The following is a 27,633-nucleotide window of genomic DNA, read 5'->3' on the forward strand; positions in this document are numbered from 1 at the left end:
TGGACTGCTCTGAGTGGCCAGTGCCACCAGGTGACGTCAGAGACTCCTGCTGATAGGCTCCTTCAGGTGTTAGTAGCCTTTCCTCTCTCCTAGGTAGCCAAACCCTCTTTTCTGGCTATTTAGGGTCTCTGTCTCTGGGGAAACTTTAGATTATGAATGCATGAGCTCAGCCGAGTTCCTCTGCATCTCCCTCTTCACCTTCTGATAAGGAATCGACTGCTGACCGCGCTGGAAGCCTGCAAACCTGCAACATAGTAGCAAAGACGACTACTGCAACTCTGTAACGCTGATCCTGCCGCCTTCTCGACTGTTTTCCTGCTTGTGCATGCTGTGGGGGTAGCCTGCCTCCTCTCTGCACCAGAAGCTCCGAAGAAATCTCCCGTGGGTCGACGGAATCTTCCCCCTGCAACCGCAGGCACCAAAAAGCTGCATTACCGGTCCCTTGGGTCTCCTCTCAGCACGACGAGCGAGGTCCCTCGAATCCAGCGACACTGTCCAAGTGACCCCCACAGTCCAGTGACTCTTCAGCCCAAGTTTGGTGGAGGTAAGTCCTTGCCTCACCTCGCTGGGCTGCATTGCTGGGAACCGCGACTTTGCAGCTACTCCGGCCCCTGTGCACTTCCGGCGGAAATCCTTCATGCACAGCCAAGCCTGGGTCCACGGCACTCTAACCTGCATTGCACGACTTTCTAAGTTGGTCTCCGGCGACGTGGGACTCCTTTGTGCAACTTCGGCGAGCACCGTTTCACGCATCCTTGTAGTGCCTGTTTCTGGCACTTCTCCGGGTGCTACCTGCTTCAATGAGGCCTCTTTGTCTTGCGCGACGTCCCCTCTCTCCGCAGGTCCAATTTGGGACCTCCTGGTCCCTCCTGGGCCCCAGCAGCGTCCAAAAACGCCAAACGCACGATTTGCGTGTAGCAAGGCTTGTTAGCATTCTTCCGGCGGGAAAATACTTCTGCACGACTCTCCCAGGCAAGAGGGATCCGTCCACCAAAGGGGAAGTCTCTAGCCCTTTTCGTTCCTGCAGAAACCTCAGCTTCTTCTGTCCAGTCGAAGCTTCTTTGCAACCGCAGCTGGCATTTCCTGGGCATCTGCCCATCTCCGACTTGCTTGTGACTTTTGGACTTGGTCCCCTTGTTCCACAGGTACCCTAGATTGGAAATCCACAGTTGTTGCATTGCTGGTTTGTGTCTTTCCGGCATTATTCCTCTAACACGACTATTTTGTCCTTAGGGGAACCTTAGTGCACTTTGCACTCACTTTTCAGGGTCTTGGGGAGGGTTATTTTTCTAACTCTCACTATTTTCTAATAGTCCCAGCGACCCTCTACAAGGTCACATAGGTTTGGGGTCCATTCGTGGTTCGCATTCCACTTTTGGAGTATATGGTTTTTGTTGCCCCTATCCCTATGTTTCCCCATTGCATCCTATTGTAACTATACATTGTTTGCACTGTTTTCTAAGACTATACTGCATATTTTTGCTATTGTGTATATATATCTTGTGTATATTTCCTATCCTCTCACTGAGGGTACACTCTAAGATACTTTGGCATATTGTCATAAAAATAAAGTACCTTTATTTTTAGTATAACTGTGTATTGTGTTTTCTTATGATATTGTGCATATGACACTAAGTGGTACTGTAGTAGCTTCACACGTCTCCTAGTTCAGCCTAAGCTGCTCTGCTAAGCTACCATTATCTACCAGCCTAAGCTGCTAGACACCCTATACACTAATAAGGGATAACTGGGCCTGGTGCAAGGTGCAAGTACCCCTTTGTACTCACTACAAGCCAGTCCAGCCTCCTACATTGGTTGTGCAGTGGTGGGATAAGTGCTTGAGACTGCTTACCACTCTTGTCATTGTACTTTTCATAAGAGAAAAATATACAAAACAAGGTCAGTGTATATACACATAGCCAAAAAGTTTTGCATTTCCTCTTTTCACTCTTTTCTAAGTGCTGAAAAGTACTTCTAAACTTTCAAAAAGTTCTTAAAAGTTTAAAAAGTTTTTTCTGTCTTTCCAAAAAGTTCTGAAAACTTTTTTCTCTTTTTCTTTCACTTTTACTCTCTCTAAAAAATGTCTGGCACAGGAAAAAATTTTGAACTGTCCAAACTTGCATATGATCACCTTAGCTGGAAAGGAGCAAGGAGTCTCTGCATAGAGAGAGGTTTGAGTGTAGGGAAGAATCCTTCCTTAGAACTGTTAATTAATATGCTTAGAGTACAGGATAAGGCCATGAGTGCCAAATCTGGTGAAAAAGTAGCTAATGGTTCACAATCTGATCCAGGGACTCCCCCAGGAAAAGGTTCAGGAAAGAAACTTCTCAGCCTGCCCATTACTAGACAGTCTAGCATAGTTGGTACAGAGGTTGAATCACACCATACTGATGGTGTGCTCTCACATTATACTGGTAGCCAAGCTGTTAGGGTGCCCTCTGTAAGGGACAGGTCTCCTTCTGTTCATTCCCATCATACCTCTGTATCTAGAAATGTCCCTCCCACCCACCCTGATGACAGATTGTTAGAAAGGGAGCTCAATAGATTGAGAGTGGAACAAACCAGACTGAAGCTCAAGAAGCAACAGCTGGATTTGGATAGACAGTCTTTAGAATTAGAGAAGGAAAGACAGAAGTTGGGTTTAGATACCCATGGTGGCAGCAGCAGTATTCCCTATAGTCATCCTGCAAAAGAGCATGATTCCAGGAATCTGCACAAGATAGTTCCCCCTTATAAGGAGGGGGATGACATTAACAAGTGGTTTGCTGCACTTGAGAGGGCCTGTGCTGTACAGGATGTCCCTCAAAAGCAGTGGGCTGCTATCCTATGGCTATCATTTAGTGGAAAAGGTAGGGGTAGGCTCCTTACTGTAAAAGAAAATGATGCTAATAATTTCCAAGTTCTTAAGAATGCACTCCTGGATGGTTATGGCTTAACCACTGAACAGTACAGGATAAAGTTCAGAGAGACCAAAAAGGAGTCTTCACAAGACTGGGTTGATTTCATTGACCAGGCAGTGAAGGCCTTGGAGGGGTGGTTACATGGCAGTAAAGTTACTGATTATGACAGCCTGTATAACTTAATCCTGAGAGAGCATATTCTTAATAATTGTGTGTCTGATTTGTTGCACCAGTACTTGGTGGACTCTGATCTGACCTCTCCCCAAGAATTGGGAAAGAAGGCAGACAAATGGGTCAGAACAAGAGTGAACAGAAAAGTTCATACAGGGGGTGACAAAGATGGCAACAAAAAGAAGGATGGTAAGTCTTCTGACAAGGGTGGGGACAAATCTAAAAATGAGTCTTCATCAGGCCCACAAAAACACTCTGGTGGGGGTAGTGGGTCCAAATCCTCCTTTAATCAGAACAAGGAAAAGAAACCATGGTGCTATTTATGTAAAATAAAAGGCCATTGGACAACAGATCCCAGTTGTCCAAAGAAAGGCACCACAGCTCCTACCACTACAACCCCTACTGCTACACCTAGTGTCCCTACTAATAGCAGTGGTGGTGGGAGCAAACCTACTAATAGCCAATCCAAGGGAGTAGCTGGGCTCACTTTTGGTAATTTAGTTGGGGTTGGTCTGATTAGGGAGACCACAGAGGCTACTTTAGTCTCTGAAGGGGCTATTGACTTACCCACTTTGGTTGCTTGCCCCCATAACTTGGAGAAGTACAAGCAACTAACCCTAATAAATGGTGTTGAGGTCCAGGCCTACAGGGACACAGGTGCCAGTGTCACAATGGTGATTGAGAAACTGGTGCACCCTGAACAACACATACTTGGACACCAGTACCAAGTAACCGATGCTCACAACATAACACAAAGCCACCCCATGGCTGTTGTAAATCTCAACTGGGGGGGGGTAACTGGTCCAAAGAAAGTTGTGGTAGCTTCAGATTTACCTGTAGACTGTCTATTAGGGAATGATTTGGAGACATCAGCTTGGTCAGATGTGGAGTTGGAGGCCCATGCAGCAATGCTGGGCATCCCAGGGCATATTTTTGCTTTGACAAGGGCTCAGGCCAAAAAGCAAAAAGGACAGGGAAGCTTGGATCCTGGAACAATGGACCAAGTGCTCCCTAAAGCTAGGGCTAGTAGAAGCAAACCACTTCCTACTATCCCTCCCTCTACAGTGGATTCTAATTCTGAGGAAGAAGAATTCCCTCCCTGTGCAGAACCTACACCAGAGGAGCTGGAAGCAGACACTGCTGAGCTTTTGGGTGAAAGGGGGCCTGCCAGGGAGGAGCTGAGTGTGGCACAGCAAACCTGTCCCACATTAGAGGGTCTCAGACAGCAAGCTGTCAAACAGGCTAATGGGGATGTCAGTGACTCTCACAGAGTTTACTGGGAGGACAACCTCTTGTACACTGAGCATAGGGATCCTAAACCTGGAGCTGCCAGGAGATTAGTGATTCCTCAGGAGTACAGAAAGTTCCTCCTAACACTGGCACATGACATTCCCCTAGCTGGGCACCTGGGTCAAATGAAAACTTGGGACAGATTGGTTCCATTGTTTCATTGGCCTAGGATGTCTGAGGATACAAAAGAATTTTGTAAGTCCTGTGAAACCTGTCAAGCCAGTGGCAAGACAGGTGGCACTCCAAAGGCACCCCTTATCCCACTGCCTGTGGTTGGGGTTCCCTTTGAAAGGGTAGGGGTTGACATAGTTGGCCCCCTTGACCCTCCTACTGCTTCAGGCAATAGGTTTATCTTGGTGGTAGTGGACCATGCCACAAGATATCCTGAAGCTATTCCTTTAAGGACCACTACAGCTCCTGCAGTGGCAAAGGCCCTCCTGGGAATATTTTCCAGGGTGGGCTTCCCAAAGGAAGTAGTATCAGACAGAGGAAGCAATTTCATGTCTGCATACTTAAAGGCCATGTGGAAGGAGTGTGGTGTAACTTACAAGTTCACAACACCCTATCATCCACAAACAAATGGACTGGTGGAGAGATTTAATAAAACTCTAAAAGGCATGATTATGGGTCTCCCTGAAAAACTCCGCAGGAGATGGGACATCCTTCTACCATGCCTCCTTTTTGCCTACAGGGAGGTACCCCAGAAAGGAGTGGGCTTCAGCCCCTTTGAACTTCTTTTTGGACACCCTGTTACGGGTCCACTCACACTTGTAAAGGAGGGTTGGGAACAACCTTTAAAAGCTCCTAAACAGGATATTGTGGATTATGTACTTGGCCTCAGATCAAGGATGGCTGAGTACATGAAAAAGGCCAGTAAAAACCTTCAGGCCAGCCAAGAGCTCCAGAAGCAATGGCATGATCAGAAGGCTGTTTTGGTTCAGTACCAACCAGGGCAGAAAGTGTGGATCTTGGAGCCTGTGGCCCCAAGAGCACTCCAAGATAAATGGAGTGGACCCCACACAATTGTATTGTTGAAAAGAAGGGTGAAGTCACCTACTTGGTTGACTTAGGCACTGCCAGGAGTCCCCTTAGGGTGCTCCATGTCAACCGCCTGAAACCCTACTATGACAGGGCTGATCTCACCCTGCTCATGGCAACAGATGAGGGACAGGAAGAAGACAGTGATCCTCTACCTGATCTCTTCTCTTCCACAGAACAAGATGCTCTTGTGGAAGGTGTAGTTTTGGCTGATTGTCTTACTGCTGAGCAGAAAGATAATTGCATAAATCTCCTAGGACAATTTTCAGAACTCTTCTCTACTGTGCCAGGCACCACTTCTTGGTGTGAGCACACTATAGATACTGGAGACAGTTTACCTGTCAAAAGTAAGATCTATAGGCAGCCTGACCATGTCAGGGACTGCATAAAGCAAGAAGTTCAGAAAATGTTGGAACTAGGAGTGGTTGAGCACTCTGACAGTCCATGGGCTTCTCCTGTGGTACTGGTACCAAAACCCAATTCTAAAGATGGAAAGAAAGAAATGAGGTTTTGTGTAGACTATAGAGGTCTCAACTTGGTAACCAAAACTGATGCTCACCCTATACCCAGGGCAGATGAGCTTATAGATACACTGGCATCTGCCAAGTATCTAAGCACTTTTGATTTGACTGCAGGGTATTGGCAGATCAAATTGTCAGAAGATGCTAAACCTAAGACTGCATTTTCTACCATTGGAGGACATTACCAGTTTACTGTAATGCCTTTTGGTTTGAAAAATGCACCTGCCACTTTTCAGAGGTTGGTGAACACAGTCCTGCAAGGGCTGGAAGCTTTCAGTGCAGCATATTTGGACGATATAGCTGTCTTTAGCTCCAGCTGGGATGATCACCTGGTCCACCTATGGAAAGTTTTGGAGGCTCTGCAAAAGGCAGGCCTCACTATCAAGGCTTCAAAGTGCCAGATAGGGCAGGGTAAGGTGGTTTATCTGGGACACCTTGTTGGTGGGGAACAGATTGCACCACTTCAGGGGAAAATCCAAACTATTATTGATTGGGTTCCCCCTACCACTCAGACTCAGGTGAGAGCCTTCCTAGGCCTCACTGGGTATTACAGGAGGTTCATTAAGAACTATGGCTCCATTGCAGCCCCTCTTAATGACCTCACATCCAAGAAAATGCCTAAAAAGGTATTATGGACAGCAAGCTGTCAGAAAGCTTTTGAGGAGCTGAAGCAGGCCATGTGCTCTGCACCTGTCCTGAAAAGCCCTTGTTACTCTAAAAAATTCTATGTCCAAACTGATGCATCTGAATTAGGAGTAGGGGCAGTCCTATCACAACTTAATTCTGAGGGCCAGGATCAACCTGTTGCTTTTATTAGTAGAAGGTTGACCCCTAGAGAAAAGCGTTGGTCTGCCATTGAGAGGGAGGCCTTTGCTGTGGTCTGGGCTCTGAAGAAGTTGAGGCCATACCTGTTTGGCACTCACTTCATTGTTCAGACAGACCACAAACCTCTACTTTGGCTAAAACAAATGAAAGGTGAAAATCCTAAATTGTTGAGGTGGTCCATATCCCTACAGGGAATGGACTATACAGTGGAACATAGACCTGGGAGTAGCCACTCCAATGCAGATGGACTCTCCAGATATTTCCACTTAGACAATGAAGACTCATCAGGTAATGGCTAGTCTTATTGTCCTTCGTTTGGGGGGGGGTTGTGTAGGAAAGTACCATCTTGCCTGGCATGTTACCCCCATTTTTCACTGTATATATGTTGTTTTAGTTGTATGTGTCACTGGGACCCTGGTAACCCAGGGCCCCAGTGCTCATAAGTGTGCCTGAATGTGTTACCTGTGTAGTGACTAACTGTCTCACTGAGGCTCTGCTAATCAGAACCTCAGTGGTTATGCTCTCTCATTTCTTTCCAAATTGTCACTAACAGGCTAGTGACCATTTTTACCAATTTACATTGGCTTACTGGAACACCCTTATAATTCCCTAGTATATGGTACTGAGGTACCCAGGGTATTGGGGTTCCAGGAGATCCCTATGGGCTGCAGCATTTCTTTTGCCACCCATAGGGAGCTCTGACAATTCTTACACAGGCCTGCCACTGCAGCCTGAGTGAAATAATGTCCACGTTATTTCACAGCCATTTTACACTGCACTTAAGTAACTTATAAGTCACCTATATGTCTAACCTTTACCTGGTAAAGGTTAGGTGCAAAGTTACTTAGTGTGAGGGCACCCTGGCACTAGCCAAGGTGCCCCCACATTGTTCAGAGCCAATTCACTGAACTTTGTGAGTGCGGGGACACCATTACACGCGTGCACTACATATAGGTCACTACCTATATGTAGCTTCACCATGGTAACTCCGAATATGGCCATGTAACATGTCTATGATCATGGAATTGCCCCCTCTATGCCATCCTGGCATTGTTGGTACAATTCCATGATCCCAGTGGTCTGTAGCACAGACCCTGGTACTGCCAGACTGCCCTTCCTGGGGTTTCACTGCAGCTGCTGCTGCTGCCAACCCCTCAGACAGGCAGCTGCCCTCCTGGGGTCCAGCCAGGCCTGGCCCAGGATGGCAGAACAAAGAACTTCCTCTGAGAGAGGGTGTGACACCCTCTCCCTTTGGAAAATGGTGTGAAGGCAGGGGAGGAGTAGCCTCCCCCAGCCTCTGGAAATGCTTTGTTGGGCACAGATGTGCCCAATTCTGCATAAGCCAGTCTACACCGGTTCAGGGACCCCTTAGCCCCTGCTCTGGCGCGAAACTGGACAAAGGAAAGGGGAGTGACCACTCCCCTGACCTGCACCTCCCCTGGGAGGTGTCCAGAGCTCCTCCAGTGTGCTCCAGACCTCTGCCATCTTGGAAACAGAGGTGCTGCTGGCACACTGGACTGCTCTGAGTGGCCAGTGCCACCAGGTGACGTCAGAGACTCCTGCTGATAGGCTCCTTCAGGTGTTAGTAGCCTTTCCTCTCTCCTTGGTAGCCAACCCCTCTTTTCTGGCTATTTAGGGTCTCTGTCTCTGGGGAAACTTTAGATTACGAATGCATGAGCTCAGCCGAGTTCCTCTGCATCTCCCTCTTCACCTTCTGATAAGGAATCGACCGCTGACCGCGCTGGAAGCCTGCAAACCTGCAACATAGTAGCAAAGACGACTACTGCAACTCTGTAACGCTGATCCTGCCGCCTTCTCGACTGTTTTCCTGCTTGTGCATGCTGTGGGGGTAGCCTGCCTCCTCTCTGCACCAGAAGCTCCGAAGAAATCTCCCGTGGGTCGACGGAATCTTCCCCCTGCAACCGCAGGCACCAAAAAGCTGCATTCCCGGTCCCTTGGGTCTCCTCTCAGCACGACGAGCGAGGTCCCTCGAATCCAGCGATGCTGTTCAAGTGACCCCCACAGTCCAGTGACTCTTCAGCCCAAGTTTGGTGGAGGTAAGTCCTTGCCTCACCTCGCTGGGCTGCATTGCTGGGAACCGCGACTTTGCAGCTACTCCGGCCCCTGTGCACTTCCGGCGGAAATCCTTCGTGCACAGCCAAGCCTGGGTCCACGGCACTCTAACCTGCATTGCACGACTTTCTAAGTTGGTCTCCGGCGACGTGGGACTCCTTTGTGCAACTTCGGCGAGCACTGTTTCACGCATCCTCATAGTGCCTGTTTCTGGCACTTCTCTGGGTGCTACCTGCTTCAGTGAGGGCTCTTTGTCTTGCTCGACGTCCCTTCTCTCTGCAGGTCTAATTTGCGACCTTCTGGTCCCTCCTGGGCCCCAGAAGCATCCAAAAACGCCAAACGCACGATTTGCGTGTAGCAAGGCTTGTTGGCATCCTTCCGGCGGGAAAACACTTCTGCACGACTCTCCAAGGCGAGTGGAATCTGTCCACCAAAGGGGAAGTCTCTAGCCCTTTTCGTTCTTGCAGAAACCTCAGCTTCTTCTGTCCAGTCGAAGCTTCTTTGCAACCGCAGCTGGCATTTCCTGGGCATCTGCCCATCTCCGACTTGCTTGTGACTTTTGGACTTGGTCCCCTTGTTCCACAGGTACCCTAGATTGGAAATCCACAGTTGTTGCATTGCTGGTTTGTGTCTTTCCGGCATTATTCCTCTAACACGACTATTTTGTCCTTAGGGGAACCTTAGTGCACTTTGCACTCACTTTTCAGGGTCTTGGGGAGGGTTATTTTTCTAACTCTCACTATTTTCTAATAGTCCCAGCGACCCTCTACAAGGTCACATAGGTTTGGGGTCCATTCGTGGTTCGCATTCCACTTTTGGAGTATATGGTTTGTGTTGCCCCTATCCCTATGTTTCCCCATTGCATCCTATTGTAACTATACATTGTTTGCACTGTTTTCTAAGACTCTACTGCATATTTTTGCTATTGTGTATATATATCTTGTGTATATTTCCTATCCTCTCACTGAGGGTACACTCTAAGATACTTTGGCATATTGTCATAAAAATAAAGTACCTTTATTTTTAGTATAACTGTGTATTGTGTTTTCTTATGATATTGTGCATATGACACTAAGTGGTACTGTAGGAGCTTCACACGTCTCCTAGTTCAGCCTAAGCTGCTCTGCTAAGCTACCATTATCTACCAGCCTAAGCTGCTAGACACCCTATACACTAATAAGGGATAACTGGGCCTGGTGCAAGGTGCAAGTACCCCTAGGTACTCACTACAAGCCAGTCCAGCCTCTTACAACCCTCTCTAGTACCCATGCCCTAGGTACCAGGGGTACCATTTACTAGGGACTTACAGAGATGCTAAAGGACCTGGTCACTTGGGGATCAAGTAACCAGGTGTCTTGTTTTGGGAATGAACGCTGCAACTGAGGACCTGGTTAGCAAGAACCCAGTGCACTTCAGGCAAAGTTGTTCTAAAGACCAGGCAAAAAGTGTGTGTGTGGGGGGTACTGCAACCGGAACCCAGCTCCCTACGCTGTTCAAGGTGTCATACTTTCAAATCTGGATGTTGGCAATGTACTGTTCCCCAACCTCTCATACTCCACACTGGCACCCTTTAAGGGGATCTTACATGCAGTTCCAGCTTGACACCTCTTTTCAGCCTGCACCATCCCAAAAACTAGCTGTATCATCTGCAAAGCCTTCATAACTGACATGTCTTCCTATCTGGCTGACAAACTCACCATCTGAGATTGCGCTCAGCTCGGCCACAGCCATGGCATCATCATTTGACAAAGTGCAAAAAAAACATAATGCAACAGGCATTCTTCATCTATGCACCCAGGATGGGGCAGGAGATTCCTGTGCCTATTAGGTCTGCCTCAACCATGGTCCAATTTATTAAAAGAGTTGAAGATGCACCTCTTTAAAGATCACTAAATCATGATCCAGTAAAAGTCTACTTTCTCCCTTAGACACCAGCTCCTCATCAGATCACACACTAACTATGACTTTGCCCTCAACCTTGTACATTATTCCACTGCCTTTCCGCTAGGTTTGCACTACAAAAAAAACAAATACATACATACATGCATACATACATACATAATGCTACATGAAGGCAGGATGACTGTCAACATTGAAAAAGTATTCGTCTTTCCTCAGATTGTTTTTTCTACACCGAAAGATGAGATAGTCATGCGACAGGGTGTGGTCTGTGATGTGAACACTTTTCAAACTTTTTTGGCCTTATCCTTGAAGGTCCAGCTCTGTCCTACATATAAGGAAAGATTATATGATTTTAAACTGCTTAAGATTCAGGCCTTGTCATAGTAGGGACATTTGTACTGGTGATGTAACTCTTCTCCTGGAATCCTGCTGTGATCCTGTCCCTCACTGGTGTAGGAAAGTACCATCTTGCCTGGCATGTTACCCCCACATTTCACTGTATATATGTTGTTTTAGTTGTATGTGTCACTGGGACCCTGCCAGCCAGGGCCCCAGTGCTCATAAGTGTGCCCTGTATGTGTTACCTGGGTTATGACTAACTGTCTCACTGAGGTTATGCTCCCTCATTTCTTTCCAAATTGTCACTAACAGGCTAGTGACCAATTTCACCAATTCACATTGGCATACTGGAACACCCTTATAATTCCCTAGTATATGGTACTGAGGTACCCAGGGTATTTGGGTTCCAGGAGATCCCTATGGGCTGCAGCATTTCTTTTGCCACCCATAGGGAGCTCTGACAATTCTTACACAGGCCTGCCACTGCAGCCTGAGTGAAATAATGCACACATTATTTCACAGCCATTTTCACTGCACTTAAGTAACTTATAAGTCACCTATATGTCTAACCTTTACCTAGTAAAGGTTGGGTGCTAAGTTACTTAGTGTGTGGGCACCCTGGCACTAGCCAAGGTGCTCCCACATTGTTCAGGGCAAATTCCCCGGACTTTGTGAGTGCGGGGACACCATTACACGCGTGCACTACACATAGGTCACAACCTATGTATAGCTTCACAATGGTAACTCCGAATATGGCCATGTAACATGTCTAAGATCATGGAATTGCCCCCTCTATGCCATCCTGGCATTGTTGGCACAATCCCATGATCCCACGGGTCTCTAGCACAGACCTGGGTACTGCCAAACTGCCTTTTCAGAGGTTTCACTGCAGCTGCTGCCAACCCCTCAGACAGGTTTCTGCCCTCCTGTGGTCCAGCCAGGCTTGGCCCAGGAAGGCAGAACAAAGGACTTCCTCAGAGAGAGGGTGTTACACCCTCTCCCTTTGGAAAAAGGTGTTAAGGCAGGGGAGGAGTAACCTCCCCCAGCCTCTGGAAATGCTTTCATGGGCACAGATGGTGCCCATTTCTGCAAAAGCCAGTCTACACCGGTTCAGGGACTCCTCAGCCCTGCTCTGGGGCGCAACTGGACAAAGGAAAGGGGAGTGACCACTCCCCTGACCTGCACCTCCCCTGGGAGGTGCCCAGAGCTCCTCCAGTGTGCTCCAGACCTCTGCCATCTTGGAAACAGAGGTGCTGCTGGCACACTGGACTGCTCTGAGTGGCCAGGGCCAGCAGGTGACGTCAGAGACTCCTTCTGATAGGCTCCTTCAGGTGTTGCTAGCCTATCTTCTCTCCTAAGTAGCCAAACCCTCTTTTCTGGCTATTTAGGGTCTCTGTCTCTTGGGATTCCTTAGATAACGAATGCAAGAGCTCATCAGAGTTCCTCTGCATCTCTCTCTTCACCTTCTGCCAAGGAATCGACTGCTGACCGCGCTGGAAGCCTGCAAAACTGCAACAAAGTAGCAAAGACGACTATTGCGACACTGTAACGCTGATCCTGCCACCTTCTCGACTGTTTTCCTGGTGGTGCATGCTGTGGGGGTAGTCTTCCTCCTCTCTGCACTAGAAGCTCCAAAGAAATCTCCCGTGGGTCGACGGAATCGTCCCCCTGCAACCGCAGGCACCAAAGAACTGCATCACTGGTCCCCTGGGTCTCCTCTCAGCATGACGAGCAAGGTCCCTTGAATCCAGCAACTCTGTCCAAGTGACTCCCACAGTCAGTGACTCTTCAGTCCAAGTTTGGTGGAGGTAAGTCCTTGCCTCCCCACGCCAGACTGCATTGCTGGGAACCGCGTCTTTTGCAGCTGCTCCAGCTCCTGTGCACTTTTACAGGATTTCCTTTGTGCACAGCCAAGCCTGGGTCCACGGCACTCTAACCTGCATTGCACGACCTCCTGAGTTGTCCTCCGGCGGCGTGGGACTCTCTTGTGCAACTTCGGGTGAGAACCATTTCACTCCACTTTGTAGTGCCTGTTCCAGCACTTTTCCGGGTGCTGCTTGCTTCTGAGAGGGCTCCTTGTCTTGCTGGACGCCCCCTCTGTCCCCTCAAGCAATTGGTGACATCTTGATCCCTCCTGGGCCACAGCAGCATCCAAAAACCCTAACCGCACGCTTTGCAGCTAGCAAGGCTTGTTTGCGGTATTTCTTCAGGAAAATACTTTTGCACAACTCTTCACGACGTGGGACATCCATCCTCCAAAGGGGAAGTTTCTAGCCCTTGTCGTTCTTGCAGAATCCTCAGCTTCTACTGCCTAGTAGCAGCTTCTTTGCACCCACAGCTGGCATTTCCTGGGCATCTGCCCACTCTTGACTTGATCGTGACTTTTGGACTTGGTCCCCTTGTTCCACAGGTACTCTCGTCTGGAAATCCATCGTTGTTGCATTGCTGGTGTTTCCTGCAGAATTCCCCTATCACGACTTCTGTGCTCTTTGGGGAACTTTAGTGCACTTTGCACTCACTTTTCAGGGTCTTGGGGTGGGCTATTTTTCTAACCCTCACTGTTTTCTTACAGTCCCAGCGACACTCTACAAGGTCACATAGGTTTGGGGTCCATTCGTGGTTCGCATTCCACTTCTAGAGTATATGGTTTGTGTTGCCCCTATCCCTATGTGCCCCCATTGCATCCTATTGTAACTATACATTGTTTGCACTGTTTTCTATTGCTATACTGCATATTTTTGGTATTGTGTACATATATCTTGTGTATATTTGCTATCCTCATACTGAGGGTACTCACTGAGATACTTTGGCATATTGTCATAAAAATAAAGTACCTTTATTTTTAGTATATCTGTGTATTGTGTTTTCTTATGATATTGTGCAAGTGACACTAGTGGTACCGTAGGAGCTTCACTCGTCTCCTAGTTCAGCCTAAGCTGCTCTGCTAAGCTACCATTTTCTATCAGCCTAAGCTGGTAGACACCCCTATACACTAATAAGGGATACCTGGGCCTGGTGCAAGGTGTAAGTACCCCTTGGTACTCACTACAAGCCAGTCCAGCCTCCTACAATTGGTGGCCTTGTTCCTGTACATATTAAAATCTTGCTGGTGGGCACTAAGAAGGGAGCCATGTCCTTTTAAGGACTTTCATTAAAGGTAGTGGCCTTTTCCTTCACTGGTGCAAATCCCTGTGGTTTTTTGGTCTCACTCTTTCCTGCTGAAGCAGGTGAAGTCAAAATAGTTAGAAAAAGAATCATAGTTAGAATCTTCAAATAGTCTATTTTCATATCATTCCAGCTTCAACATTATGTGTTGTGTGCTGATGTGTAACTATTTTGTATAATTGACACTTAAACAGATCCATGTCAGCTTTTGAATAACAAGTTCAAAAGAGATTTAGCTGCAGTAAGCTTTCCTCTGCACTGCACATTTAATTACATGCTGCCAGCACATATTAATGCAGGCTGTAATCTGGCCTTTGAAGACTAATGATCTTTATTGACTATTTCGGAGGGAGATACACTGGTGTTGGAAATCAGTTCTGCAGACAATACTGGGATGGCAATGGGATGCAGGGTAATCTCCAATCAATAATCTGACTGTGCCACTTTAACCAAGATGTGCCTGGGAAATGTTGTATAGTGGTGACAGACTATTAAATCACAGACACACTCCTTCTTTGTGGGCCTACATCTCTGCTGAGGGCCCCTTCAGTCCCCTCGTCCAAGAGGCGACATCCTGGTCCTTCCTGGGCCCGAGCAGCACCCTTTTTCACAAACAGCGACCCATGCGTGTAGCAAGGCTTGCTTGCGGTGCTTTTGCAAACAAACTGCACTGCATCTTCGAACACGACGTGGGACAGCTCCTGCACGAATATGGGCCTCCTAGGTCACTTTGTTGGTGCAAAACCAGCATCTGTTTCCAACCGGAGGCAGCCATTTTGCACCTTCATCCGAGGTTTAGTGGGCTCCTGCCCCCCGCCCCCGGACACTTCAGCAACTTTTAGGCTCCGTTGTCAGTGCTTGGCAGTCTGTTGTAGTTCTTGCAATATCCTTTACCACGACTTCAGTGTATCTTCTGAGAAAGTAGTCCCACTTTACTCCTACTTTCCAGGGTCCTGGGATGGGGTCTCCTTTACACCCTTAGTGTTTTCTGACCCTTCCGGCGATTCTCTACACACTGGTCTCACCTAGGAGGCCCACATTTTTCGCATTCCACATTTTGGAGTATATGGTTTGTGTTGCCCCTAGGCCCATTGCGGTCTATTGTATTCTATAGCAATTGCACTATTTTCTAACTGTATGACTTACCTGATTTCATTATCTGTGTATATTTTATGTGTGTTACTCATCTCCTAAGGTAGTATATCCTCTGATATAATTTTGGCACATTGTCATGAAAATAAAGTACCTTTATATTTAGAAATACTGAGTATTGTCTTTTCATATGATATAGTACAAGTGACAAGTGGTATAGTAGGAGCTTTGCATGTCTCCTAGTTCAGCCTAAGCTGCTCTGCTATAGCTACCTCTATCAGCCTAAGCTGCTAGAACTCTACTACATACACTAATAAGGGGATAACTGGACCTGGTATAAGGTGTAAGTACCTTTGGTACCCACTACAAGACAGGCCAGCTTCTCACATTGGCGGTGCAGCAATGGGATAAGTACTTGCAACTGCTTTACCACTTTGGCATTTGTGCTTTTCATAAGAAAATTATATTCTAATTACTTAAAAGTATACACAGGTAAGCTTTACAGTGTTACTCTCACTTTAAAAACGTTTTCATTTTTTTCCCAAAGTTCTGAAAAGGCTTTTCTTTTCTCTAAAAAAATTCTAAACTTTTTCTCTATGCCCTAAACTCTTTCTTTTCAATAATGTCTGTGGTAGAGGCTATCGCCAGGGTTGTGAAGACAACTTATGAAAACCTTAATTTCAAACATTTGAGGGGTCTCTGTTTAAAAAGAAGTTTAGGGATTGGGAAGAACCCTACAAAAGATCTCCTTCTTAGCCTTCTCCTAGAAAGTGACCAGAACCAGTCTGGTCAGTCCCAAGAGCAGGAGGTAGAGGAGGAGGGTACCCCAGTAGAGTCAGGGGAAAGTCCTGAAGATTCTGGGGAGGGTACTTCCACTGACCTGTCAGTTAACAGGCCAACTAGTGTAGCTGGCAGTAGGGCACTTTTCACTCACAAAAAGGTCAGGTATCTAGGGTTCAGGCAGTTAGAGATAGGTCCCTTTCTGCAAATTCCAGTGTCACATCTGTGTCTGCAGCTTCCCATACTTCCCACTCTGAGGATACAACCCTAGATAGGGAACTCAGAAAGCTGAGATTGGAAGAGGCCAGGCTGAGGCTAATGCAGAAACAGCTGGCCTTAGACAGGGAGTCTTTAGATGTACAGAGGGAGAGGCAGAAGTTGGGGTTAGTTCCCCATGGTGGCAGCAACAGCATTAGTTTCAATAGTCATCCTGTGAGAGAACCAGATGCTAGAAACCTGCATAAGATAGTCCCCCCTTACAAGGAGGGGGATGACATTAACAAGTGGTTTGCTGCACTTGCGAGGGCCTGTATGGTACAGGGGGTCCCTCAAAGGCAGTGGGCTGCTATCTTGTGGCTATCTTTCTCTGGTAAAAGTAGGGACAGACTCCCTACTGTAAGAGAGAGTGATGCTAATAATTTCCATGTTTTGAAAAGTGCTCTCCTGGATGGACTTGGCTTAACCACTGAACAATACAGGATAAAGTTCATAGACACCAGAAAGGAGTCTTCTCAAGACTGGACAGACTTTGTAGACTGTTCAGTAAAGGCCTTAAAGGGTTAGTTACATGGAAGTAAAGGCACTGACTATGAAAGCCTATATAATCTAATTCTGAGAGATCATATTCTTAATAATTGTGTGTCTGATTTGTTGCAACAGTACTTGGTAGACTCAGATCTGACCTCTCCCCAAGAATTGGGAAAGAAGGTAAACAAATGGGTCAGAACAAGAGTGAGCAAGAAAGCTCATACAGGGGGTGACAAGGATGGCAAGAAGAATGGTAAGTCTCATGACAAGGGTGGGGACAAAGATACAAAGAATTCAGAGTCTTCATCAGGCCCACAAAGATCCTCTGGGGAGGTGGGCCCAAATCCTATTCCCACAATCCTAAAAAGCCATGGTGTTATTTGTGTAAAGCCAAAGGCCATTGGGCAAGTGATCCCACCTGTCAAAAGAGAAACACCAAACCTCCCACCACCACAAGCCCTGCTGCAACCTCTACTGCCCCTAGTAATAGCAGTGGTGGTGGGAAAAACTCTACAAATAGCCAAACAAAGGGTTTTGCTGGGCTCACCATTGGTAATGTAGTGGGGGTTGGGCTAGTTAGGGAGACCACAGAGGCTGTTTTAGTCTCAGATGGTGGCATTGATTTTGCTACCTTAGGTGCTTGCCCCCTTATATGGATAAGTACAAGCAACTTCCCCTGATAAATGGTGTTGAGGTCTACAGGGACACAGGAGCCAGTGTCACAATGGTGATTGAGAAACTGGTTGCCCCTGAACAACACCTACTTGGTCAGCAGTACCTAGTGACTGATGCTCACAACAACACACTTAGCCACCCCATGGCTGTTGTAAATCTCAACGGTGGGGGGGTTACTGGTCCAAAGAAAGTTGTGGTAGCCACTGATTTACCTGTAGACTGCCTACTAGGGAATGATTTGGAAACATCAGCATGGGCAGATGTGGAGTTGGAGGTTCATGCAGCAATGCTGGGCATTCCTGGGCATATCTTTGCTTTAACAAGGGATCAGGCCCAGAAGCTAAGAGGTCAGGGAAACTTGGATCCTGGAAAAATGGACCAAGTGCTCCCAAAAGCTAGGGGTAGAAAGGGCAACCCCTTGTACTCTAACCCTCCCTCTACAGAAGATTCCCTTTGTGAGGAAGAGGAATCCTCTCCATGTGCAGTACCTACACCAGAGGAGCTAGCAGCTGATACAGCTGAGCTTTTGGGTGCAGGGGGGCCTGCCAGGGAAGAGCTTAGTGTGGCACAGCAAACCTGTCCCACTTTAGAGGGTTTAAGACAGCAAGCTGTCAAACAGCAGAATGGGGATGTCACTGACACCCACAAGGTATACTAGGAAGACAACCTCCTTTATACAGAGGCAAGGGACCCTATGCCTGGTACATCCAGGAGATTGGTCATCCCTTTGCAGTATAGGGAGTTTCTTCTTACCTTGGTACATGACATTCCCTTGGCTGGACATTTATGCCAGAGCAAGACATGGGACAGTCTTGTTCCACATTTTCACTGGCCCCATATGTCAGAGGACAACAAAGAGTTGTGACGCTCTTGTGTGACCTGCCAAGCCAGCGGCAAGACTGGTGGCACACCTAAGTCCCCCTTAATTCCACTTCCAGTGGTTGGGGTGCCCTTTGAGAGAGTAGGGGTTGACATTGTTGGCCCCCTTGACCCTCCAACAGCTTCAGGCAATAGATTAATCCTTGTGGTGGTGGACCACGGCACTAGGTAACCTGAAGCTATTCCTTTAAGGACCACTACAGCTCCTGCAGTGGCAAAGGCCCTCCTGGGAATCTTTTCCAGGGTGGGCTTTCCTAAGGAAGTGGTGTCAGACAGAGGTAGTAACTTCATGTCTGCATACCTAAAAGCAATGTGGAAGGAGTGTAGTGCTACCTACAAGTTCACCACTCCTTATAATCCACAAATGGACTGGTAGAGAGATTTAACAAAACTCTCAAAGGTATTATAATGGGACTCCCTGAAAAACTCAGAAGGAGACTGTAGGAGGCTGGACTGGCTTGTAGTGAGTACCAAGGGGTACTTGCACCTTGCACCAGGCCCAGTTATCCCTTATTAGTGTATAGGGTGTCTAGCAGCTTAGGCTGATAGATAATGGTAGCTTAGCAGAGCAGCTTAGGCTGAACTAGGAGACGTGTGAAGCTACCACAGTACCACTTAGTGTCATATGCACAATATCATAAGAAAACACAATACACAGTTATACTAAAAATAAAGGTACTTTATTTTTATGACAATATGCCAAAGTATCTTAGAGTGTACCCTCAGTGAGAGGATAGGAAATATACACAAGATATATATACACAATAGCAAAAATATACAGTGCAAACAATGTATAGTTACAATAGGATGCAATGGGGAAACATAGGGATAGGGGCAACACAAACCATATACTCCAAAAGTGGAATGCGAACCACGAATGGACCCCAAACCTATGTGACCTTGTAGAGGGTTGCTGGCACTATTAGAAAATAGTGAGAGTTAGAAAAATAACCCTCCCAAGACCCTGAAAAGTGAGTGCAAAGTGCACTAAAGTTCCCCTAAGGACAAAGTAGTTGTGTTAGAGGAATAATGCAGGAAAGACACAAACCAGCAATGCAACAACTGTGGATTTCCAATCTAGGGTACCTGTGGAACAAGGGGACCAAGTCCAAAAGTCACAAGCAAGTCGGAGATGGGCAGATGCCCAGGAAATGCCAGCTGCGGGTGCAAATAAACTTCTACTGGACAGAAGAAGCTGAGGTTTCTGCAGGAACAAAACGGGCTAGAGACTTCCCCTTTGGTGGACAAATCCCTCTTGCCGTGGAGAGTCGTGCAGAAGTGTTTTCCCGCCAAAAGAATGCAAACAAGCTTTGCTAGCTGCAAATCGTGCGTTTGGCGTTTTTGGACGCTGCTGGGGCCCAGGAGGGACCAGGAGGTCGCAAATTGGATCTGAAGAGAGAGGGGACGTGGCGCAAGACAAAGAACCCTCACTGAAGCAGGTAGCTCCCGGAGAAGTGCCAGAAACAGGCACTACAAGGATGCGTGAAATGGTGCTCACCGAAGTTGCACAAAGGAGTCCCACGTCGCCGGAGACCAACTTAGAAAGTCGTGCAATGCAGGTTAGAGTGCCGTGGACCCAGGCTTGGCTGTGCACAAAGGATTTCCGCCGGAAGTGCACAGGGGCCGGAGTAGCTGCAAAGTCGCGGTTCCCAGCAATGCAGCCCAGCGAGGTGAGGCAAGGACTTACCTCCACCAAACTTGGACTGAAGAGTCACTGGACTGTGGGGGTCACTTGGACAGAGTCGCTGGATTCGAGGGACCTCGCTCGTCGTGCTGAGAGGAGACCCAAGGGACCAGTAATGCAGCTTTTTGGTGCCTGCGGTTGCAGGGGAAAGATTCCGTCGACCCACGGGAGATTTCTTCGGAGCTTCTGGTGCAGAGAGGAGGCAGACTACCCCCACAGCATGCACAAGCAGGAAAACAGTCGAGAAGGCGGCAGGATCAGCGTTACAGAGTTGCAGTAGTCGTCTTTGCTACTATGTTGCAGGTTTGCAGGCTTCCAACGCGGTCAGCGGTCGATTCCTTATCAGAAGGTGAAGAGAGAGATGCAGAGGAACTCGGATGAGCTCTTGCATTCGTTATCTAAAGTTTCCCCAGAGACAGAGACCCTAAATAGCCAGAAAAGAGGGTTTGGCTACCTAGGAGAGAGGATAGGCTACTAACACCTGAAGGAGCCTATCAGCAGGAGTCTCTGACGTCACCTGGTGGCACTGGCCACTCAGAGCAGTCCAGTGTGCCAGCAGCACCTCTGTTTCCAAGATGGCAGAGGTCTGGAGCACACTGGAGGAGCTCTGGACACCTCCCAGGGGAGGTGCAGGTCAGGGGAGTGGTCACTCCCCTTTCCTTTGTCCAGTTTCGCGCCAGAGCAGGGGCTAAGGGGTCCCTGAACCGGTGTAGACTGGCTTATGCAGAATTGGGCACATCTGTGCCCAAGAAAGCATTTCCAGAGGCTGGGGGAGGCTACTCCTCCCCTGCCTTCACACCATTTTCCAAAGGGAGAGGGTGTCACACCCTCTCTCAGAGGAAGTTCTTTGTTCTGCCATCCTGGGCCAGGCCTGGCTGGACCCTAGGAGGGCAGATGCCTGTCTGAGGGGTTGGCAGCAGCAGCAGCTGCAGTGAAACCCCAGGAAGGGCAGTTTGGCAGTACCAGGGTCTGTGCTACAGACCACTGGGATCATGGGATTGTGCCAACTATGCCAGGATGGCATAGAGGGGGCAATTCCATGATCATAGACATGTTACATGGCCATATTCGGAGGTACCATTGTGAAGCTACATATAGGTAGTGACCTATATGTAGTGCACGCGTGTAATGGCGTCCCCGCACTCACAAAGTTCAGGGAATTGGCTCTGAACAATGTGGGGGCACCTTGGCTAGTGCCAGGGTGCCCTCACACTAAGTAACTTTGCACCTAACCTTTACCAGGTAAAGGTTAGACATATAGGTGACTTATAAGTTACTTAAGTGCAGTGTAAAATGGCTGTGAAATAACGTGGACGTTATTTCACTCAGGCTGCAGTGGCAGGCCTGTGTAAGGATTGTCAGAGCTCCCTATGGGTGGCAAAAGAAATGCTGCAGCCCATAGGGATCTCCTGGAACCCCAATACCCTGGGTACCTCAGTACCATATACTAGGGAATTATAAGGGTGTTCCAGTAAGCCAATGTAAATTGGTAAAAATGGTCACTAGCCTGTTAGTGACAATTTGGAAAGAAATGAGAGAGCATAACCACTGAGGTTCTGATTAGCAGAGCCTCAGTGAGACAGTTAGTCACTACACAGGTAACACATTCAGGCACACTTATGAGCACTGGGGCCCTGGGTTACCAGGGTCCCAGTGACACATACAACTAAAACAACATATATACAGTGAAAAATGGGGGTAACATGCCAGGCAAGATGGTACTTTCCTACACAACCCCCCCCAAACGAAGGACAATAAGACTAGCCATGACCTGATGAGTCTTCATTGTCTAAGTGGAAATATCTGGAGAGTCCATCTGCATTGGAGTGGCTACTCCCAGGTCTATGTTCCACTGTATAGTCCATTCCCTGTAGGGATATGGACCACCTCAACAATTTAGGATTTTCACCTTTCATTTGTTTTAGCCAAAGTAGAGGTTTGTGGTCTGTCTGAACAATGAAGTGAGTGCCAAACAAGTATGGCCTCAACTTCTTCAGAGCCCAGACCACAGCAAAGGTCTCCCTCTCAATGGCAGACCAACGCTTTTCTCTAGGGGTCAACCTTCTACTAATAAAAGCAACAGGTTGATCCTGGCCCTCAGAATTAAGTTGTGATAGGACTGCCCCTACTCCTAATTCAGATGCATCAGTTTGGACATAGAATTTTTTAGAGTCACAAGGGCTTTTCAGGACAGGTGCAGAGCACGTGGCCTGCTTCAGCTCCTCAAAAGCTTTCTGACAGTTTGCTGTCCATAATACCTTTTTAGGCATTTTCTTGGATGTGAGGTCATTAAGAGGGGCTGCAATGGAGCCATAGTTCTTAATGAACCTCCTGTAATACCCAGTGAGGCCTAGGAAGGCTCTCACCTGAGTCTGAGTGGTAGGGGGAACCCAATCAATAATTGTTTGGATTTTCCCCTGAAGTGGTGCAATCTGTTCCCCACCAACAAGGTGTCCCAGATAAACCACCTTACCCTGCCCTATCTGGCACTTTGAAGCCTTGATAGTGAGGCCTGCCTTTTGCAGGGCCTCCAAAACTTTCCATAGGTGGACCAGGTGATCATCCCAGCTGGAGCTAAAGACAGCTATATCGTCCAAATATGCTGCACTGAAAGCTTCCAGCCCTTGCAGGACTGTGTTCACCAACCTTTGAAAAGTGGCAGGTGCATTTTTCAAACCAAAAGGCATTACAGTAAACTTGTAATGTCCTCCAATGGTAGAAAATGCAGTCTTAGGTTTAGCATCTTCTGATAATTTGATCTGCCAATACCCTGCAGTCAAATCAAAAGTGCTTAGATACTTGGCAGATGCCAGTGTATCTATAAGCTCATCTGCCCTGGGTATAGGGTGAGCATCAGTTTTGGTTACCAAGTTGAGACCTCTATAGTCTACAAAAAACCGCATTTCCTTCTTTCCATCTTTAGAATTGGGTTTTGGTACCAGTACCACAGGAGAAGCCCATGGACTGTCAGAGTGCTCAACCACTCCTAGTTCCAACATTTTCTGAACTTCTTGCTTTATGCAGTCCCTGACATGGTCAGGCTGCCTATAGATCTTACTTTTGACAGGTAAACTGTCTCCAGTATCTATAGTGTGCTCACACCAAGAAGTGGTACCTGGCACAGTAGAGAAGAGTTCAGAGAATTGATCTAGGAGATTTATGCAATTATCTTTCTGCTCAGCAGTAAGACAATCAGCCAAAACTACACCTTCCACAAGAGCATCTTGTTCTGTGGAAGAGAAGAGATCAGGTAGAGGATCACTGTCTTCTTCCTGTCCCTCATCAGTTGCCATGAGCAGGGTGAGATCAGCCCTGTCATAGTAGGGTTTCAGGCGGTTGACATGGAGCACCCTAAGGGGACTCCTGGCAGTGCCTAAGTCAACTAAATAGGTGACTTCTCCCTTCTTTTCAACAATTGTGTGGGGACCACTCCATTTATCTTGGAGTGCTCTTGGGGCCACAGGCTCCAAGACCCACACTTTCTGCCCTGGTTGGTACTGAACCAAAACAGCCTTCTGATCATGCCATTGCTTCTGGAGCTCTTGGCTGGCCTGAAGGTTTTTACTGGCCTTTTTCATGTACTCAGCCATCCTTGATCTGAGGCCAAGTACATAATCCACAATATCCTGCTTAGGAGCTTTTAAAGGTTGTTCCCAACCCTCCTTTACAAGTGTGAGTGGACCCCTAACAGGGTGTCCAAAAAGAAGTTCAAAGGGGCTGAAGCCCACTCCTTTCTGGGGTACCTCCCTGTAGGCAAAAAGGAGGCATGGTAGAAGGATATCCCATTTCCTGCGGAGTTTTTCAGGGAGACCCATAATCATGCCTTTGAGAGTTTTATTAAATCTCTCCACCAGTCCATTTGTTTGTGGATGATAGGGTGTTGTGAACTTGTACGTTACACCACACTCCTTCCACATGGCCTTTAAGTATGCAGACATGAAATTGCTGCCTCTGTCTGATACTACTTCCTTTGGGAAGCCCACCCTGGAAAATATTCCCAGGAGGGCCTTTGCCACTGCAGGAGCTGTAGTGGTCCTTAAAGGAATTGCTTCAGGATATCTTGTGGCATGGTCCACTACCACCAAGATAAACCTATTGCCTGAAGCAGTAGGAGGGTCAAGGGGGCCAACTATGTCAACCCCTACCCTTTCAAAGGGAACCCCAACCACAGGCAGTGGGATAAGGGCTGCCTTTGGGGTGCCACCTGTCTTGCCACTGGCTTGACAGGTTTCACAGGACTTACAAAATTCCTTTGTGTCCTCAGACATCCTAGGCCAATGAAACAGGGGAACAAGCCTGTCCCAAGTTGTCATTTGTCCTAGGTGCCCAGCTAAGGGAATGTTATGTGCCAGTGTTAGGAGGAACTTTCTGTACTCCTGAGGAATCACTAATCTCCTGGCAGCTCCAGGTTTAGGATCCCTATGCTCAGTGTACAAGAGGTTGTCCTCCCAATAAACTCTGTGAGAGTCACTGACATCCCCATTAGCCTGTTTGACAGCTTGCTGTCTGAGACCCTCTAATGTGGGACAGGTTTGCTGTGCCACACTCAGCTCCTCTCTGGCAGGCCCCCCTTCACCCAAAAGCTCAGCAGTGTCTGCTTCCAGCTCCTCTGGTGTAGGTTCTGCACAGGGAGGGAATTCTTCTTCCTCAGAAGTTGAATCCACTGTAGAGGGAGGGATAGTAGGAAGTGGTTTGCTTCTACTAGCCCTAGCTTTAGGGAGCACTTGGTCCATTGTTCCAGGATCCAAGCTTCCCTGTCCTTTTTGCTTTTTGGCCTGAGCCCTTGTCAAAGCAAAAATATGCCCTGGGATGCCCAGCATTGCTGCATGGGCCTCCAACTCCACATTTGACCAAGCTGATGTCTCCAAATCATTCCCTAATAGACAGTCTACAGGTAAATCTGAAGCTACCACAACTTTCTTTGGACCAGTTACACCCCCCCAGTTGAGATTTACAACAGCCATGGGGTGGCTTTGTGTTATGTTGTGAGCATCGGTTACTTGGTACTGGTGTCCAAGTATGTGTTGTTCAGGGTGCACCAGTTTCTCAATCACCATTGTGACACTGGCACCTGTGTCCCTGTAGGCCTGGACCTCAACACCATTTATTAGGGTTAGTTGCTTGTACTTCTCCAAGTTATGGGGGCAAGCAACCAAAGTGGCTAAATCAATAGCCCCTTCAGAGACTAAAGTAGCCTCTGTGGTCTCCCTAATCAGACCAACCCCAACTAAGTTACCAAAAGTGAGCCCAGCTACTCCCTTGGATTGGCTATTAGTAGGTTTGCTCCCTCCACCACTGCTATTAGTAGGGACACTAGGTGTAGCAGTAGGGGTTGTAGTGGTAGGAGCAGTGGTGCCTTTCTTTGGACAACTGGGATCTGTTGTCCAATGGCCTTTTATTTTACATAAATAGCACCATGGTTTCTTTTCCTTGTTCTGATTAAAAGAGGATTTGGGCCCACCACCCCCACCAGAGTGTTTTTGTGGGCCTGATGAAGACTCATTTTTAGATTTGTCCCCACCCTTGTCAGAAGACTTACCATCCTTCTTTTTGTTGCCATCTTTGTCACCCCCTGTATGAACTTTTCTGTTCACTCTTGTTCTGACCCATTTGTCTGCCTTCTTTCCCAATTCTTGGGGAGAGGTCAGATCAGAGTCCACCAAGTACTGGTGCAACAAATCAGACACACAATTATTAAGAATATGCTCTCTCAGGATCAAGTTATACAGGCTGTCATAATCAGTAACTTTACTGCCATGTAACCACCCCTCCAAGGCCTTCACTGAGTGGTCAATGAAATCAACCCAGTCTTGTGAAGACTCCTTTTTGGTCTCTCTGAACTTTATCCTGTACTGTTCAGTGGTTAAGCCATAACCATCCAGGAGTGCATTCTTAAGAACTTGGAAATTATTAGCATCATTTTCTTTTACAGTAAGGAGCCTATCCCTACCTTTTCCACTAAATGATAGCCATAGGATAGCAGCCCACTGCCTTTGAGGGACATCCTGTACAACACAGGCCCTCTCAAGTGCAGCAAACCACTTGTTAATGTCATCCCCCTCCTTATAAGGGGGAACTATCTTGTGCAGATTCCTGGAATCATGCTCTTTTGCAGGATGACTATGGGGAATACTGCTGCTGCCACCATGGGTATCTAAACCCAACTTCTGTCTTTCCTTCTCTAATTCAAAAGACTGTCTATCCAAATCCAGCTGTTGCTTTTTAAGCTTCAGTCTGGTTTGTTCCACCCTCAACTTATTGAGTTCCCTCTCTAACATTCTGTCATCAGGGTTGGTGGGAGGGACATTCCTAGAAACAGAGCTATGATGGGAATGAACAGAAGGAGACCTGTCCCTTACAGAAGCCTCCCTAACAGCTTGGTTAACAGAAACATTACTACCAGTATGGTGAGAATAAATGCTTTTGCTATGATGTGAGACAACACTATTTATATGGTGTGGCTCATCATCATTACCATCTATGCTAGATTGTCTAGTAATGGGCAGGCTAGGAAGTTTCTTTCCTGAATCTTTTCCTGGGGGAGTCCCTGAATCAGATTGAGAACTATTAGGTACTTTTTCAACAGATGAGGCACCTATGGCCTTATCCTGTTCTCTAAGCATGTTAAGTAACAGTTCCAAGGAAGGATTCTTCCCTACACTCAAACCTCTCTCTATACAGAGACTCCTTGCTCTTTTCCAGCTAAGGTTGTCATATGCAAGTTTGGACAGATCAACATTTTGGCCTGTGCCAGACATTTTTTAGAGAGAGTTAAAGTGATAGAAAAAGAGAAAAAAGTTTTCAGAACTTTTTGGAAAGACAGAAAAAAAACTTTTTAAACTTTTAAGAACTTTTTGAAAGTTTGAAGTACTTTTCAGCACTTAGAAAAGAGTGAAAAGAGGAAATGCAAAACTTTTTGGCTATGTGTATATACACTGACCTTGTTTTGTATATTTTTCTCTTATGAAAAGTACAATGACAAGAGTGGTAAGTAGTCTCAAGCACTTATCCCACCACTGCACAACCAATGTAGGAGGCTGGACTGGCTTGTAGTGAGTACCAAGGGGTACTTGCACCTTGCACCAGGCCCAGTTATCCCTTATTAGTGTATAGGGTGTCTAGCAGCTTAGGCTGATAGATAATGGTAGCTTAGCAGAGCAGCTTAGGCTGAACTAGGAGACGTGTGAAGCTACTACAGTACCACTTAGTGTCATATGCACAATATCATAAGAAAACACAATACACAGTTATACTAAAAATAAAGGTACTTTATTTTTATGACAATATGCCAAAGTATCTTAGAGTGTACCCTCAGTGAGAGGATAGGAAATATACACAAGATATATATACACAATAGCAAAAATATGCAGTATAGTCTTAGAAAACAGTGCAAACAATGTATAGTTACAATAGGATGCAATGGGGAAACATAGGGATAGGGGCAACACAAACCATATACTCCAAAAGTGGAATGCGAACCACGAATGGACCCCAAACCTATGTGACCTTGTAGAGGGTCGCTGGGACTATTAGAAAATAGTGAGAGTTAGAA

At 47.2% G+C, this 27,633-nt stretch overlaps 1 protein-coding gene across 3 annotated transcripts in view; it reads right to left on the reverse strand.

The window, feature by feature from the left end:
- Positions 1–27,633, reverse strand: part of LOC138287233 (CD5 antigen-like) — a 279,649-nt gene that overhangs the window by 186,256 nt on the left and 65,760 nt on the right. The gene's annotated exons all lie outside the window — the stretch shown is intronic.

Source organism: Pleurodeles waltl, chromosome 4_1 (genome assembly GCF_031143425.1).
Source record: "Pleurodeles waltl isolate 20211129_DDA chromosome 4_1, aPleWal1.hap1.20221129, whole genome shotgun sequence".
Taxonomy (NCBI): Eukaryota; Metazoa; Chordata; class Amphibia; order Caudata; family Salamandridae; genus Pleurodeles; species Pleurodeles waltl.